The following is a 9,707-nucleotide window of genomic DNA, read 5'->3' on the forward strand; positions in this document are numbered from 1 at the left end:
AGAAAAATCAAATTAAGACTACCGTACCCTAAACCGACACAGGTTCGTAGGTAGAGAATACTAAGGCGTAGAGCTAAAAGTTGTTAAGGAACTCGGCAAATTCACCTCATAAGTTTGACAACAAGAGGTACCGCATATTATTAATAATAATTATTAAATAGTAAAATATTTCATATTTGTTTTTTTTATAAGGCGGTGACACATAATCGGAGGCCCCGACTGTTTACTAAAAACACAGATCACAGCAATCATGTAAATGATAGTATTGTGGTCGAAATTTGCCCGATGCCATTAATATAAGAGAGGTTATAGTTTCTGTGACTAATCGAAAGTCTGGTTAATAGCGGTCTTAACTATGAGGATCCTAAGGTAGCAAAATAAATTGGCCATTAAATGTGGTCCGGTATCAATAATGTAACGAGGGCCTCACTGTCTCTACAACTTGCTCAGTGAAATTGAATTACCCGTGCAGATGCGGGTTACCTCCAGGGGGACGGGAAGACCCTATGCAGCTTTACTGTAGTTAGTTATCATATTAATCTACAACAACCTTTGTTACTAGAGAATAGGTAAGTCGATAGACTATTTGTGGAAACCTTAAAACTTAGGTTGGGTTAATGTTTACCTTTATATAAAATAAAAACTTAAAAGGGAGAGGTTACTAATTGGCAGTTTGACTGGGGCGGTCGTCTTTAATAAAGTAGCAAAGTACATCCAAATATTTAAATTATTATAATGTTTAAGTTTAAATTTAGTTTCTGGATTTAAATTATTTTACATTTCAAACAAATAAAATATAACAAAATATTATATTTTTTATATTAATATCTTTCATATACTTTTGTATATAGTAAAGAAATACACAAAAAATTAAAAAAGGTATAGCTAGAAATTGAATGGAGATCAATCAACCAGTGAAAGGTTGTGCAGGGCTCAATGGCGGTAAGCATGCTTAACTGAAAGACCTAAAAGTCGCACAGATACGTAAGTAGGGCATAGTGACCCCTCGCTATAATATGGGATAGACGGGGATCAATTGATAAAAGTTACGCTAGGGATAACAGGCTGATAGCCGACGAGAGTACACATTGTCTCGGCTGATTGGCACCTCGATGTCGACTCATCCTATCCTCCGGGGGAAGAAGCTTGGAAGGGTTCGGCTGTTCGCCGATTAAAAGGGTACGCGAGTTGGGTTTAATACGACGTGAGTCAGTATGGTCCCTATCTTCTGGAGGAAGAAATAGTAAAAAGGGGCAGACCTTCTAGTACGAAAGGATCAATAGGCTGTGTTTCTCTAGTGTACCAATTGTTTGTACTAACTTTTTTGTTAGGGACCTGTTTTAAATGTAATAGGAAAAGTCCTTTTATAATTTATATTAAGCAAATAAATTATACTTTCTTTTTAAATATACTGTTTTTAAATCTTTAAGTGCGAAACAGTTAAAAGAGTTGAATAAAAAGGCTACAAGAAATTAGGAATGCATAGTTGGGTAGCCACAAACATAATAGATAAGTGCTGAATGTCTCTCAAGCAAGAATCTAACCCCTAGATACTAAAACGATTTTATCTTTATATATTTTATATATAAAATTTTAAAGTCGTAAATTAAGAAATAGAACATTTCTAGATAGGCTGCAAATGTAAATATTGTAAAATAAATAGTTTAGCAGTACTAATTTATAAAAATACTAGATGTTAAAGGTTGTAAATTTCATTATTTATTTTTATTTGGGACCATCCGAGGCTTAAGGGCAGGGTGCTAACCCAAGGCAAGGCAGGCAGGCAGGGTTCCTATCCTCCGGCTGCATCCTTCGGCTGCATCCTCCGGCTGCAAATCTGGCCAAGGAAAAGAGATTTTAAAGTTAGTTTTTTTTGGAAAAGAGATTTTAAAGTTAGTTTTTATTTAAGCTGGGGATATTCATTTAAAAGATTCAAAGTTTATAATTTAATAAGCTCTTATTTCTTTTTATTTTTTTATAAATTATAATGCTGGAGCCGTTGGCGAAGCAGCGTACGGGTCGGACTTTACCCTAAAGGAGGATAAGTTAGTACCAGCCTGGCTAGATTTACATAGCGTAGCAGCGTAGCAGCGTAGCAGGAGAGGATACATTAAACCTAGGAGCATATTACTACTTTTTTCCAAGGGCAGGCAGGAAGGGGACGAAGGGTTGTCTCAAAAGAGTAAAGTTTTATTTTAAATATTATTTTTTTATATCATCTACAAAATTATATATAATAAATATTTTAAAAGAAGTAAAAGAATATAAATTAGAGTAATAGTAATAGTAATAGTAATAGTAATAGTAATTTAAATATTTTTTCTATTTTACTATTATTTATATTTAGATTATTAAAGGTCTTATGGCTGAGTGGTTTAAGCGAGGTACTGTTAATACTTTCAACAGAGGTTCGAATCCTCTTAAGGCCTATAAATTAAAATTTTTATTTTTTAATTTTCTAACAAAAAATAAATTTAGATATCATCCTACGGCTTTTTTGTCTTCCTTCTCCCTTTCAAGATAAACAAAAACAAAAAGGGTAAATTTATTTTAAAAGAGTATTATATTCAATATTAAGATAATATACAAATAGTTTTTATTCTTTTTTAATTTTAAATAAAAAAAAGTTATTGCCTTCCTTGCCTTCCCATTTTTTAGATTGTATAGATGGTTGGCCACAAATCTTTAGGCGAACATGTTGAAATTTGGTAAACAATCTCCTCTTAAGCAGGAGTGGAAGTAATTCCTTAAGAGTTCGAGTCTCTTTGTTCGTAGTCCTGTTTCAAAGATAGTGTTCAATAATATAATATTATATAATAATTAATATTATATTTTAATTAATATTATATTTTATAATAAATAAACAAAGTAAAAATAAAAAAAATTATGTACAAGATTATGTAAAAAAAAAATAAAAATAAAACTAAAAATAAATAAATAAAAATAAATAAATAAAATAAAATAAAATAAATAATAAAAAAATAAAAAATAATCAATCCTTAAAAAAAGGATTTATTCCATTTTCTATTTTTTATATAAAAGAAATAATTATAATAAAGAGAAGAGAAGAGAAAAAATAAAAAAGAAGCGAAATAGTGTAATGGTTTAGCACAACAGTCTCATGATCTGTTAGATTGGGTTCGATTCCTAATTTCGTCATTCAAATAAATAAAAATAATAAATATATATAAAATAACACTTTAACTGTTATTTTTATTATAATATGATCCTTTAGGATCCTTTAGTATAGTGGTTCGTACAGCTCCCCTTCAAGAAGCTAGCATCAGTTCAATTCTGATAAGGATCGATGAATTTACTATATTATTTAAATTTTAAATAATGTTTTAAATATAAATATTTGTTTCAGGCTGAGGCTTTAGTCTCTTTATGTACCATATATACGGCACAACAAATATTGATACAAATTAATAGAAAAAATAAAAACTCATAAAAAATACCAAATTATATATATAAAATATGTAGTTAAATTAGTTAAATTAGTAAAATTTTAATAAATTAACTAACCAAATTAAATAACCAAATTAGAAAGGAATAGTTTTCATTGGTAAGATAAGGCAATTGCTAATTGTTCGGGTTAACGCTCTTAGGTGTTCGAATCGCCTCTATTCCGTAATTCTAAATTTAAAAAATAATCCTTCGGTCTCTTTCAGATCCATTTAGGTATATGAGGAGTCCTAAAAAATAAAATAAGTATATTTGTTTACAAGTATTCTAATAATTCTGTAATAGTTTAATGATTAAAAATTTTACATAAGGATAAAGTATTAAATAAATTTATATTTTTACTTTTTATTCTTTTGTTTGTAACATCTTTTTTTAATAATAAAAATAAAATGTGTAATTTTATTTGTCCTTTTTTTCTAACTGTCTGACTAGAAATCTCTCAAAACTTTATCCTTCTTAGTAAGATAAGGTAACAGGGCTCGGATTGTCTCAGTTAAAAGGGGAGGAGGAAACCTAATTTTGTTTAATTATTGTTAGCTGACTATAAGAAACAATTAAGATTGAAACTCTTAAGTGAGTTGGCTTAATTCCACTAATGCCAAAGAAATTGGAACACTTTACCTAATTTTCTCAGTATTTGCTGGTATGATTGGTACTGCTTTTTCAGTCTTAATAAGATTGGAACTTGCAGCTCCTGGTGTTCAATTTTTACAAGGAGATCATCAATTATTTAATGTAATTATATCTGCTCACGCATTTATTATGATTTTCTTTATGGTTATGCCTGGATTAGTAGGAGGATTTGGTAAAATAAAAAATTATTTAACTTTTTCTCTAAAAAATATAAAATCTAAAAAAAATAACATTTTTCTCCGGCTCCTTCAGTTCTTACTGAACCTTAAAAAGGATAGTTTACTATTAGCCCTAGAAACTAAAACCCACAGAAAACTTAAAATAAAAAGCTATTATAATTTTCAACTTAAAAAATCTAATTTAAAACCCAATAATAAAAATTTAAATTTAAATGCTCCCATCTCAAAAAGATTTTCTAGTACTATCTCTTCTAATATTAAAAATGAAAATAATCTCAATTTAGGGTCCTATTTAGCTGGTTTAATTGAAGGAGATGGTACAATCGCAATTCATGATAAAAATTCTACAGCTAAAAAGTATACCCCTTCTATTATTATTGTTTTTAAAATATCTGATTTACCTTTAGCTGAATTCTTAAAAAATTTAACTAGTTGTGGTCAAATATTCTTAAAACAAAATAGAAATTATGTTCTTTGGCAAATTCAAGATATTGTGAGTGTTTATACTATAATCTCTATTATTAATGGTTATATGCGTACACCTAAAATAGAAGCTAAAAATAGAGCAATAGATTGGTTAAATAATTATAAATTTACAAATAAAAATAGTAAATTACCTAAAACTCTCTCTATTTTAGATAAAATAGATTTTCTTGAGAAACTCTCTATAGATAACTCTGATATTGCTAGTAACAGTTGGCTTTCGGGCTTTTCAGATGCAGATGCTAATTTTTCTATTAATATTCATAATAGATCAAATAAAAATTCTACAAGAGTTCAATTATATTATCGACTTGAAATTAAACAAAATTATCATAGAGCTATTCAACCTTATGATTTAAATCTTAGTTTTTTCCCTATAATTTCTAAAATAGGTATGTTTTTAGATGTTACTGTTTACAGTAGAAGTAGAAAAATGGAAAATAAAATATTTAATAGTTTTACAGTCATTTCTCATAATAAAACTAGTTTATCTAATATTGTTAATTATTTTGATAAATTTCCTCTTCTTTCTTCTAAATATTTAGATTATAAAGATTGGAAATATATATTAGAACTACAAAATTTAAATCCAATAACTACTTCTTACTTAGATATAGCTAATAACATAAGAAAAGATTTTAATAGTACACGTACAACTTATAAGTGGGATCATTTAAATGATTGTTATTTAATAAAATAAAGTTATTTTTATTTTATTTATTTTTATTTTTATTTTATTTTTTTAGAGAAAATTTTATTTTTTAATTGCCGTGGTTGATTGTGAAGTCAATCTTATTACGTTACTATATGCGGGAAACTCCTAAAGTACTTTTATAGAATCAGCTGAAAACTTATGTACATAATTATAAATAATTAATTTCAAATATAATATTTCCCCCATTTTTCTCTGTACGTTTTGTATATTTAATAGAAGAGAGAATTATATTTGTCCTAGCCCTCCCCCATATTGCAAAAGAACAAGACAAAAATTAAACAATAGAAAAAGGCTAGTAAGAATGTACAAAATAGCGTACAGTGATCTTAAAAATTAAAAGTAATTTAATTATGTAAAAAAAATAATTAAATGGACAATCCGCAGGAAACCAAAAATATTAAAAAAACAAAAAAAAATCTTCTAAAAAGTTTTTCTTTTTTTTTTTTTATTCGTAGGATCCTCAGAGACTATACGTAGCGTAGGTTTATAAAACCTAAAGATATAGTCCAATTCATTTTTGAAAAATTATGAAATATAAGAATTATTTCTTACCTATCCACTGCGGAGCTCCTGATATGGCATTTCCTAGATTAAATAATATCTCCTTCTGGTTATTACCTCCTTCATTAATTTTATTACTAGTAAGTTCATTAGTAGAAAATGGAGCTGGAACAGGATGGACAGTTTTGGAGTTATTACTAATAATTTTTTATGATTTAGTAATTTTAGATAAGCTGTCTAGCTATAGTAATATAGCTTTATTAAACCCTACTCGATGCGAGGAAGTTCTTCTAATCGGAAGTAATTGCTCATCGTTTAAAAATAACGGTAGAAAAAATATTACTAACATGGAGACAATTCGCCTGAATAATAAAAAATTAAAAATTATTCATCAGAGACTAAACGTAGGGCATCTTATATCAAATTATAGCACGTTAACTATAAATAAAAATTCATTGTCTGAAAATAAAGAACTCTTTCATCAATGATTAGTAGGTTTCACGGATGGTGATGGTACATTTTCTATAGTACGTCAAAATGAAAAATGAAATCTAACTTTTAAAATTAGTCAAAGTACTTACAATTTAAGAGTTTTAAATTATATAAAAAAACAATTAAAAGTAGGTAATATAAATATAGCCAAAAATAAAAAAATTTGTCATTTTAGAATTAGAGATCGTTCTATATTATTTAATATAATCTTTCCTATTTTTGACAAATATCCTCTTCTAACATCTAAAAAATTTGATTATGATAATTTTAAAAAAGCCTATTTTATTTTATCGGATAGTAAATTAAATTCTATCGAGAAAGATAATTTGATTTTTAAATTATTAAATGAATTAAAACCTATTGATTATATTTCATCTGCTTGGCAAATACCTCTAAATAAAGTAGGTGCATTTAGTTTTAGCACTTTTGAATCTTTAGTTGATAATACTATTTCTAATTTTGAAAACGCCTCTAAAGTTATGAGTAAACCTTGGTTAATAGGATTTACAGAAGCAGAAGGAAGTTTTTATTTAGTAGCTAAATCTAAAGATAAATTAGTACATGCTTTTGAAATAACTCAAAAAAAGGATAAAATTGTATTATTAGCTATAAAATATATTTTACATATTAATACTAAAGTTCAATTTAAAAAATCAGGATATTATACTATAGTTACAACTAACTCCCGTGCTATCGAAAATATTATAAAATATTATGGGAATACCATGAAAGGAATAAAATCTTTAGAATATAGAATTTGAGCGAGAGCTTATATTAAACATAAAGGTAACTTTATGGCTTTAAATTATATTCGTGATAAAGTAAGAATAATGAGAAAAAAATATATTTAAATTTTAACGATAGCCTTAAGACCAATGCCTACCTTGCAAAACCTGCTATCCTTCTTAACTTAAGGCAGGCAGATTATTACCATAGAAAAGGATGTTTAAGTTTAATAACTGTAGAAAAAAATATAAGATTGAAGGAATAGTCCGACCTCTAGTGAAAATTAGAGAGTGTAATGATAATTTTTAATTATATTTTTGATATAATTTTAAATGAGATTACCAACAAAATTTGTTATCCTCCTTTAGCTAGTGTTCAATCTCACTCTGGTGGTTCTGTTGATTTAGCAATCTTCAGTCTACACTTAGCAGGTATATCATCTTTATTAGGAGCTATTAATTTTATTACTACTACTTTAAATATGAGAACTAATGGAATGTCTCTACATAAATTACCTTTATTTGTTTGGGCTATTTTCATTACTGCTATTTTATTATTATTATCTTTACCTGTATTAGCTGGGGCAATCACTATGCTTTTAACAGATAGAAACTTTAATACTAGTTTCTATGACCCTGCTGGGGGTGGAGATCCTATTTTATACCAACACCTTTTTTGGTTCTTTGGTCACCCAGAAGTATATATTTTAATTATACCTGGTTTTGGTATAGTTAGTCATATTGTATCTACATTCTCAGGAAAACCTATTTTTGGATATATCGGAATGGTCTATGCAATGTTCTCTATCGGAATTTTAGGTTTCTTAGTATGGAGTCACCACATGTTCAGTGTAGGTTTAGATGTAGATACGAGAGCTTATTTTACAGCTGCTACAATGGTTATTGCTGTTCCAACAGGAATTAAAATCTTTTCTTGGCTGTCATATTCCTTTAGTAAGAATCTTAATATGGCCAATCAATTATACTTAAATGTTTTAGAGCATTATAGTTTTTTTAATGACAATTTAATTAAAATATTTCCTAGATCCAATAATAATTATTTACCTGAAAATAACAATTGTAAAAAGCTAGTTTTATATGGTACAAATTTAACTTCTACAGTTAATTATCCTAAATATACTAGCATTGTTAAATATATGGTTTCTATACCTAATAAAATTTTATTTCCTTTAATAGGTATATTATTATCTGATGGTTGTATAACTATTAATAATAGTAGTAAACTATTAATGAAAGAAAAATATCCTAAAAATGTAGGAGCTAGATTTAGATTTAAACAAAGTATAAAAAGATCAGAATACGTTTTTAATGTGTTTTCTATTATTTCTCATTATTGTATATCTTACCCTTTTTTAATTAAAACTAGAGTTAATAGAAAAGAATTTTTAGGTATTGAAATAGTAAGTCGCTCTTTACCTTGTTTTCTGATTTTATATAGAAAATTTTATTATAAAGGTAAAAAAATAATACCCATAGATTTTTTTGATTTAATTACTTATGAAGGATTAGCTCATTGGATCATGGGAAATGGTTCTTTTGTAAAAGGAGGCGGATTATATTTACAAACTCAAAGTTTTACTGTTAAAGAATGTATATTCATTATAAATACTTTTTATATTAAATTTGATATTACTAGTCAAATACATTTTCAAAGAGGTTTACCTGTATTATATTTAACAGTAAAATCTATTAATAAAATATATCCTCATATTGAATCATTCATTATTCCTAGTATGAAATATAAATTCCATTATAAATTAACTAATAGTACTTAATTACTTTTAAGTATATGGGGGCAAACTCGAGGGAAGTCCTATTAAATAGAATAAGTAATATTAATAGGATAATCGTCGAACTAAATCATAATCAGGAAACTATTATGTAAAAGCGTAGAGACTAGATGCTCCATGATTTCTAAGTAAGATTTTTTAATTTTTAATTTTTAATTTTTAATTTTTAATTTTTAATTTTTAATTTTTAATTTTTAATTACTTTTTTATATGAAATTATAAGGAATAGTCCAAAATCACCGGTAACGGTTTAGAGCAAAACTCTAATAAAAATTTAAATTATGTACATAAAAAATTTAATTCTAATTTAAATTTAAGATACTAGGCCAACTAAACCTGAAATGGTTGAAGGCTGAACCTTGAGCAACTTTATATGGTGGAAGTTTAAGATATAATACTCCTTTAGTTTTCACTTTAGGATTCTTAGCTCTTTTCACTATAGGTGGGGTAACCGGAGTAGTATTATCTAATGCAAGTTTAGATGTAGCATTCCACGATAGAATTATTAACAAGGAATTAATGAAAGTTATTCCTTTTCTAAGTTTGAATAAAATTGGGTTTTCCCAAGTTAGAAAAGAAAATATAAAAGAAAATAAAAATCACTATATTGAACAATTTTTTGTAGGATTACTTGAAGGAGATGGTACTATTACCACAAATATCAATAAATCCAAAAAATCGATCAGAGTTAGAATAGTTATAG

The 9,707-nt window shown here is 27.0% G+C and overlaps 3 non-coding genes across 3 annotated transcripts; all 3 read left to right on the top strand.

The window, feature by feature from the left end:
• The first annotated feature begins 2,356 nt into the window (after positions 1–2,356).
• On the top strand, positions 2,357–2,429 carry PC9H_002791. The gene has a single exon. It is a non-coding gene; the product is annotated as a tRNA-Asn (tRNA).
• Positions 2,430–3,086: 657 nt separating this feature from the next.
• Positions 3,087–3,159, top strand: PC9H_002792. Its single transcript has one exon. It is a non-coding gene; the product is annotated as a tRNA-Met (tRNA).
• Positions 3,160–3,235: 76 nt separating this feature from the next.
• PC9H_002793 lies at positions 3,236–3,307 on the top strand. The gene has a single exon. It is a non-coding gene; the product is annotated as a tRNA-Glu (tRNA).
• Positions 3,308–9,707: the final 6,400 nt, after the last annotated feature.

The sequence above is a fragment of the Pleurotus ostreatus genome, assembly GCF_014466165.1.
Source record: "Pleurotus ostreatus strain PC9 chromosome Unknown scaffold_15, whole genome shotgun sequence".
NCBI classification, from domain to species: domain Eukaryota; kingdom Fungi; phylum Basidiomycota; class Agaricomycetes; order Agaricales; family Pleurotaceae; genus Pleurotus; species Pleurotus ostreatus.